Source organism: Hemiscyllium ocellatum, chromosome 11, assembly GCF_020745735.1.
Source record: "Hemiscyllium ocellatum isolate sHemOce1 chromosome 11, sHemOce1.pat.X.cur, whole genome shotgun sequence".
NCBI lineage: Eukaryota > Metazoa > Chordata > Chondrichthyes > Orectolobiformes > Hemiscylliidae > Hemiscyllium > Hemiscyllium ocellatum.
In genome coordinates this window covers 36,345,850-36,356,108 of record NC_083411.1, presented here as the reverse complement: position 1 = coordinate 36,356,108, position 10,259 = coordinate 36,345,850, and positions in this window count along the sequence as shown.

Sequence of the window (10,259 nt, the reverse complement as noted above, 5' to 3'; positions counted from 1 at the left end):
GATAAAATTGTTGCTGTTGTCATCTTGGTCAACAATGAATACTGTTGGCTGCCCACTGTTCTGCTTGCATGAATAACCTGTTCTGTGGTAACTAAACATCAGGTAGTCAATGTAGTCACTTTCAATCAATTGAGGCAATGTACTTTGTGTCGTGTAACCTCTTTGTAAATATGTTGTACTGTACATAACTATGACTTTGATTGTGGAAATGCCTTTTATGTGTTGTAAATTGTATTGCAGGTCTTCAAAATCAAGCTGGTATGCTCCAAATATTTATGACCATTTGTTCTTCCATTATCAGGTGTCTCAAATAATGATTTACACAGTTGTGTAAAAAATAAATAAACCTAAACTATGGAGCAAAAAGTCTGTGATTTTTGCTTTGCTGAAGTCCTAATTTATTGGTTGTTAAATGGGCTAAAGTCACTAAAGAGGCAAATTTAGTAGCAATTTGTGTGTATTAATATGAAATAGAACACGTCATTTTAGGCAAGCCTTTTTCACATTATCTTGGATATGAGAGGTAGTGAACCTGTGTGGTCCAAATGTTAACAAGGTAATCAGCATCTGGGCAAGTTAAAATTTGGCTGGCAATGATCTGTCAGACTGAAGAGACTCGGCGATGTTAGTCTATTTCGCAAATATTTTTAATTTGACATTGAAGTTTAGTTTTAAAATTAAATTTATTGTACAGTGGTTGGTGGTACAGTATGGCTCCTGTTAACCTGCTCCAAACATCTTCATCTTATTATTCACATTCAGTTATTTTAGTCATAATTTGATCTTAAATTTCCCCACATTTTCTATAATCCACTAGATTGCCTGCTGATTTGCTCCCTTTGCACGTGCTAAAAGTCCCTCTTTTCCCTCTTATCTAGTCCAGAATATTCCTAAATATTCAGGGCTCTCTGGGATTGTTGCTCCAATATATCCCTGTATTCTCCCCATTTCTGCTGCTGATTTCTCTCCCCACCCAAGTAGCTTTGACAGTTTGTTAGCCAGATGCTGCCTTATTTTTAAAAAAAATCTGCTTTCCTCCAATCCAAGCACTTGAATTTTTTGCAGATACTCTCCTCTTTTCCATAACAAACTTTAAAACTGGGTATTCTGGGTGCTTTCATGAATTTTTCCCAAATGCTATTTTGAGTTTGTCTGCTTCATTCTCCAGGTCTAACACTGGGCTGTCCCATGTTGACACAAAAAAGGCCTCCTGAATACATATCTAGAAAAGGGCCCCTCTGGCCCCTTCATACTATGATTGTCCCAATTAATGTTTGGAAAGATGAAAACCCCTAATATAATAACCTATTATTACACACCTCAGTCGATTGTCTATATATCTGTTCCTCAATTGCCCATTGACTCTTTTTGAAGGCCTATAATACATTTCAAGCAAAGTTTTCCAACACAGAAAAATAGTTCTTTAATGGGATGCTCTCTGGAGCTTTCCTGGCTGCCTGCGTATGTTGTTAGATTGAATGTGCCTAATGGGTTCTTTAAGATCTGATCAAAATGAATTCCAGAAAGCATCCATTTTGATTACAAAGCAAATCTATTAGCTTAATATAATTTAATTCACTCATTGGTTTACATATGTTAGCTTAAACTACTTAAGACATAGACAACTCCTGAGTCTCAATGCCTCCCTGATGGGGATTCCTAAGTGACCGCTGGCACTTGGAGTTCTCTGTGCATTTCCCCGTCTCTAGTCTCACTAACCCCAGTGCAATGGTGAAAGTCCTTGGCCTTGAATTCAACTCTGATTGTGAGAGGTTCCAGGCCACCATTTCATGAACCCCCAAGCCTGCTGCTCCCCCCCCCCCCAATCCACCCTACTCCCCCCCCCCCCCCCCCCAATCCACCCTACTCCCCCCCCCCCCCCCAATCCACCCTACTCCCCCCCCCCCCCCCAAAATCCACCCTACTCCCCCCCCCCCCCAATCCACCCTACTCCCCCCCCCAAATCCACCCTACTCTCCCCCCCCAAAATCCACCCTACTCCCCCCCCCCCCCCAAAATCCACCCTACTCCCCCCCCCCCCCAAAATCCACCCTACTCCCCCCCCCCCCCCCCAAAAATCCACCCTACTCCCCCCCCCCCCAAAATCCACCCTACTCCCCCCCCCCCCCCCCCCCCCCCCCAAAATCCACCCTACTCCCCCCCCCCCCAAAATCCACCCTACTCCCCAAGTTGGGCAATGTCTCCAGTATTAATGCTATCCTGAATCTGATATTAAGTGCCATATGAGTGTTTTTACCAAGCGTTGTGTTAAAACCGGTCCAGGTGTCTGTGCCTTTGCACAGCGGTTTGTTCCCAAGCCCAGTTAATATCATTGTGGTTACCTTTCAGCCAAAAAAAAAGGTGTTCCTACTTTAAGCCTGATTTTCATATATGTTTTTTCGATTGCTCATTGTCATATCCAGTTAACCCTTAATGATTAGCCCTTAACAATCTGCTTTGGAGATATTTTTAAGCCTAACACAACATTGCCTCACTCCTTTCCTCTGTCTGGTGGTCACCTCATTTCTTCTCTGTCAGCAGTTCCTTAGTCTGAGGGCTGGCCACCTCTGAAAATTTTGCTATCCCTGTGGCTTTCAGCCTCGCACCTTGCATCTCTATGCTTCCGGTCAATGTTAAAGCTCCAACTCTCAGTGCTGAAGCTATTTGAACTGTTGGCACTTTGTACAGTCATGGTCATCCTGACTGAAGCATTTAGGAATTCCCACAGGATACAGGCTTCACAACACAACTAGTTTGTGCTCTCTTGCTATTTAAATAATCTTCAAGAACCTTACATTGGAGATAACTCGTAGGAAAGAGCTAAATTCCTACACTCTTGACCCTTTTGCAAAAAGCTTTAAAATATGAAAATGGTATAAAAACAACTTAAATCACAATTGAATATCATAAAAGAGTAAATAACAGTAAAAAAAATTCTGAAATGGGAGGAAAGAGAAGTACTAACCAATTGCTTAGCTGAGATGTTGCAGTGTTGACTCAAATGTTTCAGGACCAAAATGGCTTATCTCCCAGCTCCTTTGTAATGAAAGCACCATTTCCACATTTCAGACACCCATTCAATGTACTGCTGCACTCTCTCATATCATAATTGACACATTATTATCTATTGCAATTCAATTTTGATGACAATTTTTCAAAGTAGTAGAGAATGCAGGATTTGGGAGCAAGGATGCAATATTTTACTCTACTGAATTATTTTGCTCAACAAGAGAGTAGTTGCATAAGAATACTCTGTGATCTCCTGCCTGGCTATTATACATCTGCTAGTTAATAGTAATTTTTAATGATCGATGGCAGTTTGCTTTCTTACTTGGCATCAGCTAAGGACAAATAAAGGCACATGAAGGCCAGGTTCTGGTGTCTGGACAATTATTAAGAGAGTGGAAAGCATATGTTCATGCATGGATGAAACCTTTTATGTTTCTGGAATTTTATGTATAACTGCAATAATGCACATTGTGGATAGAAAATATTAAAAGAAAATAGAAAAATCCATTAAATCTGTTGGAAATTTATCAATGGGGGAGTTAAAACAATTAGATTTCCTTACATTGATGGTAATGTTGAGTTATTAATCTTCACAGATGCTAAAAGCAACCTTGATATCCCTAAATAAGCAGGGAAGTAATTGTTTGGTTTCCCATTCACAAACACTATTCAGAGACATCACCTGGAACCGATTTGCTCAAATAATTTATTCAGGCTCACCTCAAGGCTCAATCATAAACAATGCAAATTGACATTGCTATCCTTGATGCAGTGGTAATTCAATCTTGAACATTGAGACTAATCATCTGGTGGGTAATGATTTAGCTGTTCATTGTAGTTTAACCTAAAGTAACTGCTTCAGGACCTTACCATGTGAAAAAAAAATCAGTGATGTCTCTTTACAATTTTTATCTTGTTGCAGGTAGAATTTGCAATCCCTATTTACGTTTTGAAGCAATTTTATTTCCTCAATCAACAGCTGCATACATTTTAAGATGGCAAATTAATGTCTGGAAAATGGTTAGAGAAGGTAATGTTCATGGTTGACTTATTTTGATTTTCTTTTCTAAACAGTGACATTGTTATCCATAAACTCTGGATAAGAATATTTTCAATATCAATTCAGCCATGAATACACAGTGCGTTCTGAGGTTGTCCAGGCTATTCCCAAATATCATATGGTCAATCCTTGAGTGAAACACTGTTGATTGGAGAGCTGCAGTAAACAGACAAACAGAAGCTTAAAGTATAGGAGGTATGGTTAGTAAGTTTGCAGATGACACCAAAATTGGTGGTGTAGAGGACAGTGAAGAAGATTATGTCTGAGTACAGCGGATTCTTGATCAGATGGGCTGTTGGGCCAAGATGTGGCAGATGGAGTTTAATTCAGATAAATATGAGGTGTTGCATTTTGGTCAGACAAATCAAGGCAGGACGTATACACTTAATAGTAGGGTCCTTGGGAGTGGTGCCAAAGAAACGTTGGGGTGCAGGTTCATAGTTCCTTGAAGGTGGAATCATAGATAGACAGTGTGGTGAAGGTGGTGTCTGGTATGCTTGCCTTTATTGGCCAATGCATTAAGTCGAGGAGTTAGGGTGTCATGTTGCAACTGTACAGGACATTGGTCAGGCCACTTTTAGGATACTGAATTCAATTCTGGTCTCCCTGCTAAACTTGAAAGCATTCAGAAAAGATTTACAATGATGTTACTTGGGTTGGAGAGTTTGAGGATTAGGGAGAGGCTGAATAGGCTACAGCTATTTTCCCAGAAGGTCAGAAACTGAGGGGTGACCTTATTGAGGTTTATAAAATCATGAGGGGCATGGATAGGGTAATAGTGGTGGACACTAATACAATTACAAAATTTAAAAGGCATCTGGATGGGCATATGAATAGGAAGGGTTTAAAGGGATATGAGCCAAATGGTGGCAAATGGGACGAGATTAACTTAAGATATCGGATTAGCATGGATGAGTAGGACTGAAGAGTCTGATTCTGCATTGTACAACTCTATGATACTATAATAACCTGCAACTCTCATCGTATTTCTAAGGTCTTTAAAGCTGTTGAGCAGGTGAATACTTGTTCATATGACAACACCATTCACTCACCTTATTCATTGGAAGGAATGACAACTCTCCACACCATGCTTTGCCTTGACTTCTAGAATGTGACAACTGTAGCTAACTTCAATAAGAAAGATAAATTACATTAGAAAACTATTGAGCTAGTTCCCTTTTTCCATAGTAGGGAAAGTTCTGACATATATTCTCCTGAATCGCTTACTCCATGTGGCTGAAGAAATCTATCCAAAGACATGAGGTAGATTTAGACCTTCCAGAGCAACCTCTGACGTGGTCATTGTTGCCAGACCAATCTAAGTAAAATGTTGAGGAAACAGCAGGAACTTTCTACTGCATTCATCTGCCTGGAGCATTCTACTCAGTAAATTAAGGTTCTCTGGATTGTACTTTAAAGATAAGAATGTCAAAGAAACTTCATTACAATTCTGTATAACGCCATTGTCTTGAGTAGGTGATCTGAAACAGGCGCCTTCAAAAGTTGGATCAGGGTCGAGCAAAGCTGTGTGATAGTTCCTACTTTTCTCAATATGCCATTGCTGATAAGAAGATCCAGTGCCAGATTAGCTGCACTAACTTGGCTTTCTAGAAACTGGAGCAGTTGAGTGTTTGACAACAAAGACCTCTGAAAATCAATAGGAATTCTAGCGTACAGAATAGGTGTCATTGCCACACCCCTGTACCAAAGTGATACTGAAATAGTCTCAAACACTAACGTGTCGTTATTAATGAACTTCCATCACTAATGCCTCCTCTAGATTTCAAGGAAGGATGATTGAAGAAGCATTACGTCCTTGAAGAACATTCAGGCCAATGCAAAATGAACCTGAAGTTGCTTATGCCCGAAACGTCGAATTTCCTATTCCTTGGATGCTGCCTAACCTGCTGTGCTTTAACCAGCAACACATTTTCAGCTGTGATCTCCAGCATCTGCAGACCTCATTTTTTACCCGAATAATCATTCCCTGCCAGGTTTCAAGTAGTTAATCTTCCAGGAAAGAATGAAATAAATGCTTCAAAATACTAACACTCTCCTTGAAGCAGTGCAGCATGGATATTCATGACTTGGATGAGCTTGTTTCCAATTGCTACCAATGGAATTAAGGGGAAAGTACTTTGCTAGTTGTAATCAGGAATGTAGGAGTTTTGATCAATAAGTTTGTAGATGATACGAAAAGTGGTGTGATAAATAGTGAGGAGGACAGCCTTAGACTACAGAAGGATATAACATAGGCTAGTCAGTTGGCAAGTGGAACTCAATCCAGGTAGGTGTGAGGTGGTATACTTGGGCAGGACAAACAAGGCAAGAGAATCCATGATTAATGGTATTACCCTGGGAAGCAGCAACAGTTAGAGGGACCATAGTGTGCATGTTCACTGGTCCCTAGTGGGATGAACAAATAGATAAAATATTTAAGATGATATATGGAGTACTTACCTTTATTAGAGTTGAGAGTGTGGTGCTGGAAAAGCACAGCAGGTCAGGCAGCATCCAAGGAGCCGGAAAATTGACATTACGGGCAAAAGCCCTTCTTCAGGAATTTTGGGTTTTTGCCCAAAACATCGATTCTTCTGCTCCTCAGATGCTGCCTGACCTGCTGTGCATTTCCAGCACCACATTTTCAACTCTAATCTCTAGCAGCTGCAGTCCTCACTTTTGCCTAATTATCTTTATTAGCTGAGACATAGAGTTTAAGAGCAGAGAGGCTATGTGATATGAAAAGTTGGTTCGGCCACAGCTAGAGTATTGTGTGCAGTTCTAAATTCCACTTTATAGGAGGAATGGGACTGCAATGCAGCGGGTAAAGAGGAGATTTAGTAGGATATCGCATGGGCTGAAGAAAATTTGTTGTGAAGGGAGATTGATTTAGACAGGGATTGTTTTTTTTAGACCAGAGAAGACTGAGGAGAGATATGATTGAGATGTTTAAAAGCACGAAGGGCATAAACAGGAAAGACAAGGAAGAAAAATTTCCCTTTGGTGGGGGGGACATAGATTTAATGTTAGAGGTAGGAGTTTAAGAGGATATGTGAGGAAAAAACATTTCCATTTGGAAGGAGATGGGAATCTTTAACTCACTGCCCACAAGAGTGGTAGAGGTAGAAACCCTCATAACATTTAAAAATATTTAGATGTGTACTTGTAATGCCAGGGCATACGACACTATGGATCAAGTGCTGGAAAATGGGATTAGTGCAGATCGATGGTTGTTTTTAAAAAATGCAATCTTAATATGCCAAAGGGACTTTTTCTCAGAGCTTTAAACCACTATGACTGTGATTATTACTATAAATAGCACAAAAGAAGATGGTTATGGTTGTTGGATGACAATCATCTCAACTCCAGGCCTTCTCTCCTCAGAGTAGTGTCCTAAGCTCAATCAGTTTCACCAATTTCATTGATGGCTTCAATCCATCATAAGGATGCAGGTAGGGATGCTTTCTGATGGTGGTGCATTGTTCAACACATTGTTCACCACTCCTCAGAAAATGAAGCGTCTGCATCCAAATGCAACAAGGCCTGATCAATATTCAAGCCTGGGGCTGTAAAGTGGCAACTAATATTCACACCATGGTAGACAATGACTACTTTCATGAGGAGAGAATCCAACCATTGTCCCTTGACATCACTGAATCCCCCACTATTAACTTTCTGGGCTTAGCATTGATCAAAATTTCAGCAGGTGTGACAATCTGAACTGTCCCTATTCACTACCACCCTCCTCCACTTCTCCTTTAAATCCTCCCATTTTCTTCAGCTCACAGGTGTGACCATAGGTATTGGCATAGGCCCCAATTATACCTGTCTCTCTGTGGGGTATGAGGAACATTCCTTGTTCCAGTCCTACTTGGGATCTATCCACAACTCTTTCTCCAGTACATTGATGACATCATCAGTGCTACTTTCCCCTGTCTTGTCCAGAATTGGAAAAGATAATCAACTTTGCTTTCAAGTTTCACTCTGCTCTCACATGTAGCTGTTCCATCTCTAATGCGTCTCTTTCCTTCCTTAACATCTCTGTTTCCATTTCTGGGATAGGCCGGCCACTGATATCCATCACAAACTCACTGACTCCCAGTTATCTTGACTATACATCCTCACACCCTGCTTCCTGTAATGACTATTGCATTCTCTTAGTTTCTCCATCTCTGTCACATCTTTTCTGATGATGTCAGCTTTTACAAGTGGGTATAAAAATGTCCACCTTCTTCAACCAATGCAGTTGTTGACAGGGCCCTCGGCTTGGTCTAACCCATCTCCTGCATTTCAGCCCTCACCTCCCCCCGCCCCCACCCCACCCCCCTTCCTCCCACAATAATGATAGGGTTCCCTCTTGTCCTAGGCAAAAGTGAGGACTGCAAATTCTGGAGATCAGATTCAAATTTAGAGTGGTGCTGGAAAAGCACAACAGGTCAGGCAGCATCTGAGGAGCAGGAAAATCGATGTTTCGGATCCACTCTTTATCAGGAAGGTTCTTCCCTCTGGTCCTTACCATCCCACCAACATCCACATTCATAGGATCATTAGACCTCATCTCCTTCACCTCCAGTGGGATGCCACCACAAGACACACATCCCTCACCTTTCCCTTGTCAGCCTCCACATGGACTGTTTCCTCTGGGACACCTTAGTCCACTGTTCCTCCATTCCCAACACCTTCCCATTTGCCCAAGGCACCTTCCCATGCATTCACAGAAGGTGTAGCATTTGTCTGTTTATTTTCTCCCTCCTCACTATTCAGACACAGTTTCCAGGTGAGACAGCAATTTGATATGCTTTTTGGACCAACTGATCTTTGGTCAATTTCTCTCTGAAGCTCACAACATAGTCTGGAAGCATTGTCTCTCAACTTGGTTTGCCAACTTCTCTTCTGTCAATTTAAGTACCTTCTTACTTAATGTCCATGTATTAGTTCAAAATGACTAAATCCCGTGTCTTCCAATAGCTTTATTGGTTTATCTCTTTGATTTGAAACACAAGTAAATACCTTTTTTTTAAAATCGCGGTTCATTTTATTTAGGTCAAGTCATATCCCAGACTGAAATTTGGCTTGATAGAATTTAGTTTTCATTTTATTATGGTAGTCTTTCACTGAATCACATGCATATTTGATTTTAAGAAGGAAACAGAAGTGTGTTACACAAACACAGTGAAGAAAATGTACAGTAAACCAATCTTTATACATTGAACACATTTGACAAAACATCACTCTTTCCCTTGTCCATCATATCTCAAAGGTGTAACTGATAATTCAATTCCCGGTCTTCAGAATCTGCTAATTTCTTCCTTGAGTTTTGATACAACAGTGGTTAGACCTTCTCAGCTTCAAATAACCTCTTCAGGGATTTAATCAAATACTAGTTAGGGTTAGAATCTGGAACCTACAAATTTAGCTCCTTACACTGAGGTAACTTCTTTCCTACTAGTTCTGATTTATCTCCCTTCTTTACTGAAAACAATTTTACATATTCAGCTTCAACGAGGACTACTGCAAGCTCAATTGAAACCAAAAGGTACAGGTGTTTTGCCCACACCAACAAAAAAACTAACCACCTGGATTCTTCTCATTGAAGCACAATGAACTACATTGAGAGAATTTCACAAATGTACAAAGTAAACAATGTAAACAAATTCCCATTAGACATTCAAAGGTGTTTTTTTTTTGACAAATTATTGCTTCAGACAGTAAATAATTAAATTCCTTCATAAATGAGGTCAAACCCACATGCTACTTGTTCATAATCCAAACGTGACAATAAACGATATTTCACTATATATTAATTACATACCTTGCAACATAATAACCACCAAGAACTTATTACTTCCAAGGCAGGAGAAAAGAGAAAACAGCAAAACAAGAATGATCCATCTCAGCTTCAATTACGCACAACCGCTGGAACTGCAACTGAAAGCTGTATATTACCAGTCACTGTATAGACAAAATGGCACACCATTTATCATATCTGGCACTAGGGGAAGCACTTAACTATGAGTGATAATTCTGTCAAAATATATTGTTTTGATTTAATTAAAGACAGAATGTACAGGAGATTAATTAACTGAAATGGAGACAAGCAGATGAGGAAAAGGTGTAGTTCTTCAGAGAGAAGAGTCAAAATAGTAGTTAATTGTTGTTAATAATGAGTAGTCATGGTGTTTGCTTTGAG